The sequence below is a fragment of the Scomber scombrus genome, unplaced genomic scaffold (genome assembly GCF_963691925.1).
Source record: "Scomber scombrus unplaced genomic scaffold, fScoSco1.1 SCAFFOLD_221, whole genome shotgun sequence".
In the NCBI taxonomy this organism is placed as follows: domain Eukaryota; kingdom Metazoa; phylum Chordata; class Actinopteri; order Scombriformes; family Scombridae; genus Scomber; species Scomber scombrus.
In genome coordinates this window covers 1-12,755 of record NW_026910372.1, presented here as the reverse complement: position 1 = coordinate 12,755, position 12,755 = coordinate 1, and positions in this window count along the sequence as shown.

Genomic DNA, 12,755 nt, shown 5'->3' with positions numbered 1-12,755 from the left:
CCTTCCTGTCGTCCTCCCGGGTCACATTGACCCTTTCTGTTTTGACTGTTCCTTCCTTCCTCCCTTCCTTCCTTCCGTCTGTCCTTCCTCCCTCCCTCCTTCCTTTTCTCTTTCTTTCCTTCCTCTCTCTTTCCTCCATTCCTTCTTTCCTTCCCTCCTTCCTTCCTTCTTTCCTCCTTTCCTTCCTTCCTCCGTCCTTTCCTTCCTTCTTCCTCCCTTCCTCCATCATTTCTTTCCTTCCTTCCTTCCTTCCTCCCTCCCTCCTTTCCGCCCCCCCTACCTTCTTCCATTCCTTCTTTCCTCTGTCCTTCTTTCCTTCCTTCCTCCCTTCCTTTCTCCCTCCGTCCCTCCCTGCCTCCTTCCTTCTCTCCTCCCTCCCTCCTACCTTCCTTCCTTATTTCCTCCGTCCTTCCTTCCTTCCTTTCCTTACTCCCTTCCTTCTTTCCTTTCCTCCCTTCCTTCCTCCCTCCCTCATTCTCTCCTTCCCTCCTTCCTTCTTTCCTTTCCTCCCTTCTTTCCTCCCTCCTTTCCTTCCTTCTTTCTTCCTCCTTTCCTTCCTTCGGTCTGTCCATCCTCCCTCCCTCCTTCTTTCCTTCCCTCCTTTCCTTCCTCCTTTCCTTCCTTCTGTCTGTCCATCCTCCCTCCCTCCTTCTTTCCCTCCTACCTTCCTTCCTTCCTTGACTCGAGGACAACAGGAGTGTTAAGTGTTAAAATACAGATAACTGCACAATCCCTTCAGTGTTTTTAACCAAATCTTTATTAGTTAGTTACATTTTTATATATAAACTGTAGTTTTGAAGCTTTGTTTCTTCTCTGGTTGTTTGACCTTTTACCTCTTTTACATTTGCTTTCTTCACCCTGAGCCTTCATCGGGATCTAAAACTATAAATCCTGCTGTCGGATCTGGTTGTAAGTCGCTCTGGCATCGGAGCGCCGGGCTGAAAGAATATCTATAAAGCCCCTCTGGGAATTACTGTTCTTACTGCCTCCGCACTCCTACCACCTCATTACAGTCATTCAATCCTCCAAAAACCAGCTCTGACGTCCAGGTGAAGGAGGAAATACTCTGTGTGATGTTGTCATGAAGAATGAGGAGTATCAGCTTCTGCTTTCGCCGGCGTCGAGGCCGAAAAAGATCAATGAAAAGAACAAGAGGCTTAACTCTGGCTCTGTTTATTTTTCTTCTTTTAGTATCTGTATTATTTCTCTTCTCTTCCTTCTTTGTGTGCTAGTTCACTCCTCTTCTCTCTTCTTCTCTCACCTTTAAAATAAATATTCATCAACATTTTGTGATTAAATTAATCACTGTGCTTCACTTAAAGTCCGTGTAAAGTAAGAATAAATATGTGTTCTGAGTTTGACATACCACAGAAAAGTGTGTTGTTAACCACCCTGCAAAATTTGAATGATTAAAAAAAATCGACAAATATATGAAATTAGGCTTCAAAGTTGTGTAAAAGTCTGCCTCTTTCTCTGCTCCCAAACGCTGTGGGAGTTCCCGCCGAGTTCGCTGAAGCCCCGCCCCCTACCAAGTGTCACCTGTCAATCAAAGTCACCACCTCTACCAGAAACATGGACGCTAGGTCTGAGAGCTTTCTGCTGCTAACTCAGCTGCTAACTCGGCGGCTAGCTCGGCGGCTAACTCGGTGGCTAACTCGGCTGCTAGCTCGGCGGCTAGCTCGGCGGCTAACTAAGCTAACTGGCTAACTGTAGACTGTAGTAGTAGTGTGCGCTGAATGTATTTATACCTCTACAGCAGCAGTGGCGGGTTTATGCCATTAAATCCAGACACAGAAATGTTGAAACACAGTTTGTGAAGCCTAGCTCCACAATTCAAATCTAAATGGTTGAAATGCTTTTTACACCTTTTTTAGAAATACATTTATGACCTATTTAATGTGTTTAAAAGAAAATGTCTGAATTCACTTTACACGGTCTTTAAGAAGAAGAAAACAAAACAATACATAATTATATAAAAGTGAAACCACTTAAACTCACTGCTTTTAAATTGAACTCAGATGATTTGTATGGCACTCTCTCTTTTCTCCTCTTATTCCATTTCCAATTTCATCACTTTTTATATTTTCTCATATCTTTTATTGTCATCTTTGCTCCTTCTCTTTTCTTCCCCTCCTCTCTCTCTCTCTCTCTCGGCTGCCTCTTCTTCCTCTCTGTCTCACTCGGGTAGTTTCCATGTGAACCAAAAGCTATTTTTGGACCCTCTTTTTTTTTTGGTGTCTGTGTCTCTTTCTTCTTCTCCTGTTTGCGTTCCTCCACTTCCTCGAGTGCCGTTGACTCATGTGGAGGAATTACGGAGGTTGAGATGTGATGTGACCCCCAAGCCGCCGCTGTCTGGGTGTCATTGTTTGGACTCCTGTCTGGGTGATGACGCCCACGGGTGACACAAGCTTAGACGTCCATCCTGAACAGCAAACAGCAGTCAGTCATACTGCTGCAGGTTTAAACACGGCTCCAAACTCAGCTGTTACTGTGTCAGTCTGACATATTAGAAGAAGATTTCAATAGTGATGTAAAACAGGAAAAAGCTCCAGCAACACTGAGGGCCTGATTTACTAAGATCCCAAATAAAAAGTACTAAATTGCATGCACAGTGCAATAGGGGGGCTGATGATGGATTTCACTGTGGGTGAGTTTCAGGGGCCTTTGTCACTCAGTCAGTCTGATATGTGTAGTTCAGTGTCAGGGGCGGACTGGAGTCAGCAGCAGCCTGGGGCCCCCAACTAAACGTCCCGCCAAGTCCGCCGAGGCTCGATTAGAAAGCCGGCAACACGCCGCCGCGAGGCAAACTGACCATGGCCGTGTTTGTGGAACAACATTATCCCGAGAAAGATTGTGTTTGTTCATTCAGAAGAAATTGGAAAAACAAACTGAAACATAAGAAAAAGCTCAGTTCTTCTTCCGGAGCAGCTTCTCCTACTGACACTAACTCGACCTGGCGAGCGCTGAGTCACTATATGACTTATAACTCTACTGATGAACAGTCAGTACGATTATATGCAGCACAAAATTTGAATTTCTGATCGTATCAGACATAGTTTGGACTTTTAACCCTGTAAGACCCACTGTTGCAGAATTACAACATCACTTTTAACAATTAAAAAAAAAGGTCTGCAAATATTTTTTTTCCTCAAGACCACATTTACATAGTTAATGGGTCCTATTGTTTGTCCTCACAATGCTATTGGATAGTTGAGTTTTCCAAATTCACCAGTTGACACCTAAATTAACCCACAGCCAGGAAATTACACTACGGCCTCCATATCTGTGGTTTAAATGTTCAAGTCCACTAAGATGAAACTGTTAAATAATGACAAAGAAATGCTGAACTCCTGCTGATTGTAGATTTGGACCTTTTTCACCTGTTCATCTAAAGAGGCAGCAGACAAAGAAAAGTAGTTTCATCCTCTCTCTCTCCATCAGCTCCTGCTCCGAAAACTCCCAATCACCTCCTCTGATTTTGCCTTGATTGAAATGGAAATAGCGTCTGCACATAATGCATATATAATTACACCGCACGTATTCCTCCAGCTCGGGGGGGGGGAAACATCTCTCCACGTTAATGGTGACGTGGCAGCCGTTTCTCTAATGGTCCTCCTGAGACGTTAATGAGCAGATCCTTCAGTCAGATCTGAGGCTGGAAGTGAGGAGCGATGTGTGAGGTTAAATAAGAAAAGGTCACATCTTTAAATATTCAGATCTGACTACAAGTCTTCAAATATAGCTGGAGCGATAAAGGGTGATTCTCATTATTGAGGATTTCTGTCGTAGAGTCACTGAACTGTTGGGCAATTCAAAAATCTGTTAAACTAGTTTTAAAAGCAGCATCAGGTTTGTTAAAATGTACATTTAGTATTTTTGTTGGTTTTATATCATTTGAAATGACATTTGCACCATTTTTTACCAAAAGTAAGACTGAATGCTCCTGAAAATGTCAAATGGTGTAACCACAAAAGAATGATAAATATTACATATTTTATCCTCCTAGAGAGAAAGAAAGAAGGAAGGAAGGAAGGAAAAAAGAAAGAAAGAAAGAAATAAACAAAGAAAGAAAGAAAGAAAGAAAGAAAGAAAGAAAGACAGAAAGAAAGAAAGGAGAAAGAGGAGAAAAAGAATAAAAGCAAGAAAGAAACCAAGTTAGCTGTTACGACTATAACCACAAAACTCCGGAGAAAACTTTCGGTGTGAAACAAGTTCACGGCTATTTGTCCGCCCTCCTGAACCTGTGAACCAATCAACCTGTCAATCACGACGTAGCCACGCCCTAATGCATACCCTGCTTTATCGTCACATATAAAATCAGGGAGGCCAAAATGTCCCAAATGAACATCATACTGCATTGAAGAAGGCTTTAAACTAGCGATTGAGACCATAAACACATTTTGAAAACGTTTACTGAGGTTAGAAATCAAGTGAGAAGTTGGTGAATTCTCCATTGACTTGTATAGAGACGGAAGTCCTTTTGACACCAAAACGGTCGCCCCCTGGTGGCCTTTTGATAGAATGCAGTTTTAAGTTACTTCCGCGTTGGCCTCATTTCAGAGGACCGGAACTCCCCGCCTGGTCTTGACTTCACCCGTTATCTGGTTTTTACACTGATTAATGTAATGTGCTTTTGCTGCCACTAGGTGTCACAAAAAAGCATGTTTGAATGAGGAGAACAGGTCAAAGTTAAGCAGAATGAAGTATAAGTTGTAAAGTCTCCATATGAGGACGCAGAGTTGCAGGAGGTTAAATGTTACTTCTCTAATTGAAAATCCAATAAACTGAATCTTTATCCTATCAGTAAAAATCCAGAATAGATTAGTAAGACTTTTCTGGGGAGTTGAGGTGTGAAGTTTTTTCTAACTACAACCACAATAATTGTTTCCTTGTGTTTCTGCTTTTACTTTTTTTAAAAAAATGGTTTTCTAAGTTTTAATCTGTTTTTTTAAATTGTTTTTCTTGCTTCTGCTTCACTGATTTAATATTTTGTGCTTTTTGTTTTTTAATGATTGCAAGTTTTCGTTGTTCTTTTCAAGTTTAATTCTTTTGAAGCACTTTCTGAATTGTATTTCTGTGAAAAAGGTGCTGTACTACATAAATGTATTAGTGTACAAAGCTAGAGAATATTATAAATCAAAAGCTAGCAGATAAAAAAACACAAATAAATAAACATTTTACACTCGTTACGGCAGCTGAACGGATCGTGCTGAGAAGCTGCTGTTATCTTCGAGCTCCCCGTTGCTTCTGTTAGTCAACTGAGGGAATGAAGTGATTGTTAATTTGAGGGAAAGATGAATAATTGAGGCCACAAATTACAAACATGAGGGAATGATTTATCTAAAATATTTGTCTGTACCAGGTTTTTTTTTCTTTAGAGTAGAATAGAAACATCTTCTGAATCGTGAGTGGAAAAGTCGATGATGCTGCAACTGTGTCAGTTTTCTGGCTCAGTGGTTCAAGAGGTAGAGCAGGTTTTACACTAATCAGAAGATTGGCCTCTTTGGGAAGATACTAAACCCTTGGCTGTAAATGGGTGAATGTGGCATGTAGTATGAAATGTTTTGAGTGGTTGGAAGACTGGAAAAAGGTGTTATTAACCATTTATCCTGTCAAACACACTGTTCATCAGCAGAGTTATAAGTCATATAGTGACTCAGCTCTCGCCAGAAAGAGCAGGTCGAGTTATGGTGCTTTTCCACTATACAGTTCTAGCTCTACTCGGCTCGACTCGACTCGGTTTGGTACCAGGTTTTTTTTCCATTACTATAGTTCCTCCTCAACGTGAGCGGGGTCGTCATAGCAACGGCTGCACGAAACTGCCATGACTTCGTTTTATACGCGGCACAAACACATAAACAATGGAGGACATTGAGGCGATGGTGTACTTGCTGCTGTATGAGGCTTTCTGTCTTCCTTCCTTCCTTCTTTCCTTCCTTCCTTCCTTCCTTCCTGCTGCTGTATGAGGCTTTCTGTCTCACAAAAAGCAAGAGAAGAGAAACTAATCTCTGTAACGCTGTTGTTGGTATTTAAAAATGCCGGGTTTGATTATTGTGTGGGACGGCTCATGACTCTTCCAGTGACTCTCTGGCCAATCAGCTGCCGGCAGTCTGGTGATGTCACATTTAGTATCGGCTCGGCTCGCTTGGAACCTCGGCAGAGCAGGTACTAAAAAAGTACCAGGTACCAGGTACTATCCCTGATGGAGCAAAGAAAAAAGAGTCTTACAGGGTTAACCCTCCTGTTGTCCTCGAGTCAAGGAATGAAAGGAGGAAGAAGGAATGAAAGAAGGGAGGAAGAAGGAAGGAAAGGAGGGAGGGAGGAAGGAAAGGAAGGAAGGGAGGAAGGAAGAAGGAAGGAAAGGAAGAAGGAATGAAGGACAAAAGGAAGGGAGGGAGAAGGAAGGGAGCAAGGAAGAAGGAAGGAAAGGAAGGAGGGAGAAAGGGAAGAAGGAAGGAAAGGAGGAAGGACGTATGAAAGAAGGAAAGAAGGAAGGTAGGAGGGAGGGAGAAAGGAAAAGAGGAAGGAAGGAAAGAAGGACAGAGGCAAGAAGGAAGGGGGGGAGGTAGGACAGAGGAAAGAAAGAGAGAAGGAGGGAGGGAGGAAAGAAGGAAGGAAGGAAGAAAAGGGGATGGAGGGAGGAAAGAAGGAACAGTCAAAACAGACGGGCTCAATTAGACGCGGGAGGACGACACGAAGGTTAAAAGTCCAAACTATGTCTGATACGAGTTAGTGTCAGTAGGAGAAGCTGCTCCGGAACAAGAACTGAGCTTTTTTCTTATGTTTCAGTTTGTTTTTCCAATTTCTTCTAAATGAACAAACACAATCTTTCTCGGGATAATGTTGTTCCACAAACACGGCCATGGTCAGTTTGCCCCGCGGCGGCATGTTGCCGGCTGTCTAATCGAGCCTCGGCGGACTTGGCGGGACGCCGCAGTCAAGGGCGTTTGATTCTGTTAATTGCTTCTCGGGGAAGGCGGACGTGGGCAGCGTGCAGAAAAACCAGAGGTTGGAGGTTCGGAGAACGAAGAAAGGCTGTCTTTGTTTCACAATTAACCGCCCGCGCTTGTGTTGTGGGGGCTACACACACACACACACACACACACACACACACACACACACACACGCGCACACACACACACACACACAGACACAGACACAGAGAGAGAGACACACACACACACACACACACACACAGAGACACACACACACACACACACAGAGACACACACACACACACACACACAGACACACAGACACAGAGAGAGAGACACACACACACACACACACACACACACAGAGACACACACACACACACACAGACACAGAGAGAGACACACACACACACACACAGAGAGAGAGAGACACACAGACACACACACAGACACACACACACACACGCAGACACACACACACACAGATACACACACACACAGAGACACACACACTCACACACACACACACACACACACACACACAGACACAGAGAGAGACACACACACACACACACACACAGAGAGAGACACACACACACAGAGACACACACAGACACACACACACACACACACACAGACACACACACACAGAGACACACACACACACACAGAGACACACACACATACACACAGAGACACACACAGACACACACACACACACACACACACAGACACACACACACAGAGACACACACACACACACAGAGACACACACACATACACACAGACACACTCACACACACACACACACACACCGACGCATACTGTGCTGTGTTTCAGCCTCCTTGAAAATGACTTTGACCTGCTGTTTTTTCTCTTATTTCCCATCATCTCTGCACTTGTGTTTCTTTTAACCTCCTCTGAGCCGAACGCCTGATTAAATATAAAAGTCGATTAAATCAATTGACAAAAAGAAAATGAATATACAACAATTTCTCATAATCCAATAAGCATTGGGGCTAGAGGGGGGGGGGGGGCTTCAAGGTGGCTGGTTGAGCAGCGGCCCTGAACATTTTTTATCTGTGTCTGTGTACTAATCCAGTCCTGAAACTATCCCAGCCTGTACAGTCCAAACCAAACCATGTATAAAGAGGACTGGATACAGTGTCAGAGGTGGGGCCCCATTCATTCCTACAAAAGCTGCTCAGCGGTGCATGAAGCCAAAAAAATGTTGTTCCTCTTCTGCATAACTTCCACATCATTGGACCCATAGAGCCAGTACTAGCTGAAGCCGGATACGTCTGGTTTCAACCAGGCGGGGAGTTCCGGTCCTCTGAAATGAGGCCAACGTGGAAGTGACTTAAAACTGCATTCTATCAAAAGGCCACCAGGGGGCGACCATTTTGGTGTCAAAAGGACTTCCGTCTCTATACAAGTCAATGGAGAATTCACCAACTTCTCACTTGATTTCTAACCTCAGTAAACGTTTTCAAAAAGGGTTTATGGTCTCAATCGCTAGTTTAAAGCCTTCTTCAATGCAGTATGATGTTCATTTGGGACATTTTGGCCTCCCTGATTTTATATGTGACGATAAAGCAGGGTATGTATTAGGGCGTGGCTACGTCGTGATTGACAGGTTGATTGATTCACAGGTTCAGGAGGGCGCCTCATGCTCCTCCTGATGCCCATATAAGTAAAATCCGTGTTTTTATTTTTCCCAGCATGCACCTGAAATGTTCAAGATGGCGCTGCTCAGATCCGATACTATTGGCCTCCGAGCAGCAGTCCACAAACCAATGGGTGACGTCACAGATGTTACGTCTATTTCTTATATACAGTCTATGGTCCAAACACTGATGGAGGTCCTCCACAGCTTCACTGCTCCACCTCATAGATACTCTCACATGTTGTTTAAAATGGACGAAGGTGCACCAGAAGCATCGTGAAGCATGTTAGACGGCGTTTTGTCTAAACCGACTGTGTTTTGATTTTGGAGGGTCAAATGAGGACCCGGCGTCCAAACCCAAAAAGGCCCAGGTGAGAGAGTGAGACAGTGTGTTGTGGGCTTTGAGAGGGAGCTGTAGAGTGAACGAGAGAAATAAAATGTTGTTTTCTGATTGTTTCATGGCTCCGTTCTAAAGCACTAATAAATAACCATCAAACACTCAACAGATGATTTACTGTTGAATCAGACGCTCTCAGTTTAATTTTCCTCCTCCGCATTTTTTTTTCTCTATTCATTCATTTATTACATCCGGCAGTAAATACAATCTGTGTTGATTCAGTAGTGTTGGCATTTAAAAATCTGATGCCTGCAGTGCACCAGAGGAGCATCGGATGACGTACATGGAATGCAGCACATCAATTATCTCAATTATCATATTGTCATTAACTCCCCTCGGTACCGGGTTCAAAATCCCGGACGAGCCCCCAATCTATCATCAACCCACTGAGAGTTCAGACAAAGAAAAAGGAGAACACACATGTTGAAACACAAAAAACTAAAGTAATTTATTAAAGTAGCTTAATTACATAGCTTAACAAAAACTGTGCATGTTCAGTAGAATCAGTAGTGTATAGAAATGGTCAGAGTGGCCTAATTTTGAATATATTTGGGGTCACACAGTATCTGGTTCCTTCCTTCCTTCCTTCAATCCCTGCTTTCTTCCTTCCTTCCTTCCATCCTTCCTTCCTTCCTTCCTTCCTTCCTTCCTTCCTTCCTCCCTTAGTGTCACCTGTCCTTCCTTCCTTCCATCCTTTTTTCCTTCCTTCCTTCCTTCCATCCTTTCTGCCTTCCTTCCTTCCTTCCCTCCTTCCTTCCCTCCTTCCTTCCTTCCTTCCATCATTCCTTCATTCCATCCTTCCTTCCTTCCTTCTTTTCTTCATGTTATCTGTCCTTCCTTCCTTCCTTGTTTCCTTCCTTCCATCTTTCCTTCTTTCCTTCCTTCCTTCGTGTCATCTGTCCTTCCTTCTTTCCTTTCTTTTTTCCTTCCTTCCTTCCTTACATCCTTCCTTCCACCCTACCATCCCTCCTTCCTTCCTTCCTTCCTTCCTTCCATCATTCCTTCATTCCATCCTTCCTTCTTTCCTTCCTTCCTTCTTTTCTTCGTGTTATCTGTCCTTCCATCCTTCCTTCCTTCCTTCCACCCTTCCTTCCTTCCTTTTTTCCTTCCATCCTTCCATCTTTCCTTCCTTCTTTCCTTCCTTCCACCCATCATTCCTTCTTCTTTCCTTCCTTCCTTCCTGTGTATAGAAATGCATGGACGAGGGGAAATGAATGAACATTTAAAAGGCTCCCAGATGAACTGCTTCTTGCTGCTGGCCTCCACTCTGCTTGTTAGCTTGGTGAAAGGAGGAGCAGAAAACGGCCAAGCGGAGTATAACAGGAGCCGTCCTGCTCAGGCCTTTAGAGAGTTTTAATTTCTGCCTGTATGAGGGGATCAGGTGGATGATAACAGAGCCAGAGTGGCTTAATTTTGAATATATTTGGGGTCACAAAGTATCTGGTTGGTGAGTTTGCCTCCTGCATGTTGATATTGTTCCCTCTTCTTGTGGTAGTTGTCTCTTTTGGTGGTGTGTTAACTTGATTTAACTTTATTTAACCTGCATCATCTGGTTTTATCTTCCTTCCCTTTCCCCTAGCGATATGGCTGGGTATCGGTACTTGATACCTTTTAAGGTATCGACCGAGATAAATTCGATACCAAGTAGTATCGAAATGTCTCCTGTCAAACGATACCTGCAATCGATCCTTTTTGCACCCATGACTATTTGTATGGACTTGCTCACGACCAATCAATGCAAGCCTTCTTGGATCTAATGCAACATGTGATTGGTCCACTGCCACAGCAGCTACAACCCGTCTGTGGTGGTGAAGTCGTGGTGAATTTGAGTTTAACCGCGCTTAGCAGTTCAGCAGCCAAGATGCCACCGAAACGCTCTAAAGTGTGTCTCCACTACACGCCTGTTACACCGGATACAAGACAGAGACCTAAATGTGTTAATGGGAATCTGATGAAGGACTCAGTTGGTATCAGTATCACTTTGACCTTCGAGTCGTCCTCCCGGGTCAAATTGACCCCGTCTGTTTTGACTGTTCCTTCTTTCCTCCCTTCCTTCCTCTTTTCCTTCCTCCATCCCCCTTTCTTCCTTCTGTCCTTCCTCCCTTCCTTATTTTCTCCCTCCCTCCTTCTCTCTTTCTTTTCTCCCCCTACCTTCTTCCCTTCTTTCTTTCCTCTGTCCTTCTTTCCTTCCCTCCTCCATTCCACGTTTCCTTTCTCCCTTCCTTCCTCCCTCCTTTCCTTCCTTCTTTCCTTCCCTCATTCCTTCCTTCCTTCTTTCCTTCCCTCATTCCTTCCTTCCTCCTTTCCTTCCTTCTTCCTTCCTTCCTTCCTCCCTCCCACCTTTCCTTCCTTCTTCCTCCCTTCCTTCCTCCCTCCTTTCCTTCCTTCTTCCTCCCCCCGTTCCTTCCTTCCTTCCTCCCTCCCTCCTTTCCTTCCTTCTTCCTCCCTCCTTACTTCCTCCCTCCTTTCCTTCCTTCTTCCTCCCTCCCTTCCTTCCTTCCTTCCTCCCTCCCTCCCTCCCTCCCTTCCTTCCTTCTTCCTCCCTCCCTCCCTAACCAACACTGTGCAGCACTCTAAATACATTAAGCCACCGGGAGCTGGAAGGGTATTTAGCAGACTTCCAATGCAACAATAAAGAACGTCTTGCTAGTAAAGATGTGTAAGACTTCGCATTTCTGATCACTTCCTAAAATGCTTCCAAACTTTGAACAACTACTTGACTGATTTTCTTTAACAAAACTCGAGTGTACAAGTTTTGTCATTGTCTCTGCAGACTTGCCAGCAGTTGGCGTTGGCCCTCCCGTTGTTTTTATGTGTAGAAATTGATTAAATAAAGCAATAGTAAATCACTTCCTGTGCAATAAGCCCGGTCACAGATGGACTGTAGGCTGCAGAGTCTCAGGAGGGAAACAATGCAATTACAGTCGGCCCACACAGGCGGTTCGGGGGGGAAATTAAGTGCTTATTGCTTGTTAGAAAGAAGGAAAATGAGAGGCAAAAAAAATGAAAATCTCTCCAATAATAGAAGGTGGGTTGGTGTTGTTTAATGAAGTGGCAAGAACAAACTAAGTAAAGGAGATTTATTTTATATTTTTCCCCAGTTGATTTATAGTCGGAAGTAAATTTAAAGACGCTGTTAAAACCACAAAGACGTTTCATTTATAGTCACGGCAGAATCTGCAGGTTTCATTCATCACAACTCATAATAAATCAAAGCAAACATGGAAGATATGGAGATGTTTTACTTTAGATGTGCAGCCGTTAACCCTCCTGTTGTCCTCAAGTCAAGGGAGGGAGAAGGAAGGAAGGGAGGAAGGAAAGAGGAGGAAGGAAGGAAGGGAGGAAGAAGTAAGGAAAAGAGGGAGGAAGGAAGGAAGGAGGAAGAAGGAAGAAAGGAGGGAGGGAGGGAGGAAGGAAGGAAAGGAGGAAGGAAGAAGGAAAGAAAGGAGAGAGGAAGGAAGGAAGAAAGGAGGGAGGAAAGAAAGAGAGAATGAGGGAGGGAGGGATAAAGGAAAAGAGGAAGGAGGAAGGAAGGAAGGAAGGAAGCTAGGGGGGAAGAAGAAAGAGAGAAGTAGGGAGGAAGAAGGAGAAACGGAAGGAAGAAGGAGAAAAGAAGGAGGGAGGGAGGAAGGAAGGACAGAAGAAAGGGAGGAAATAAAGAGGAAGGAAAAAAGGAGGGAGGGAGGAAGGAAGGACAGAAGGAAGGGAGGAAAGAGAGGAAGGAAAGAAAGAGAGAAGGAGGGAGGGAAGAAGGACA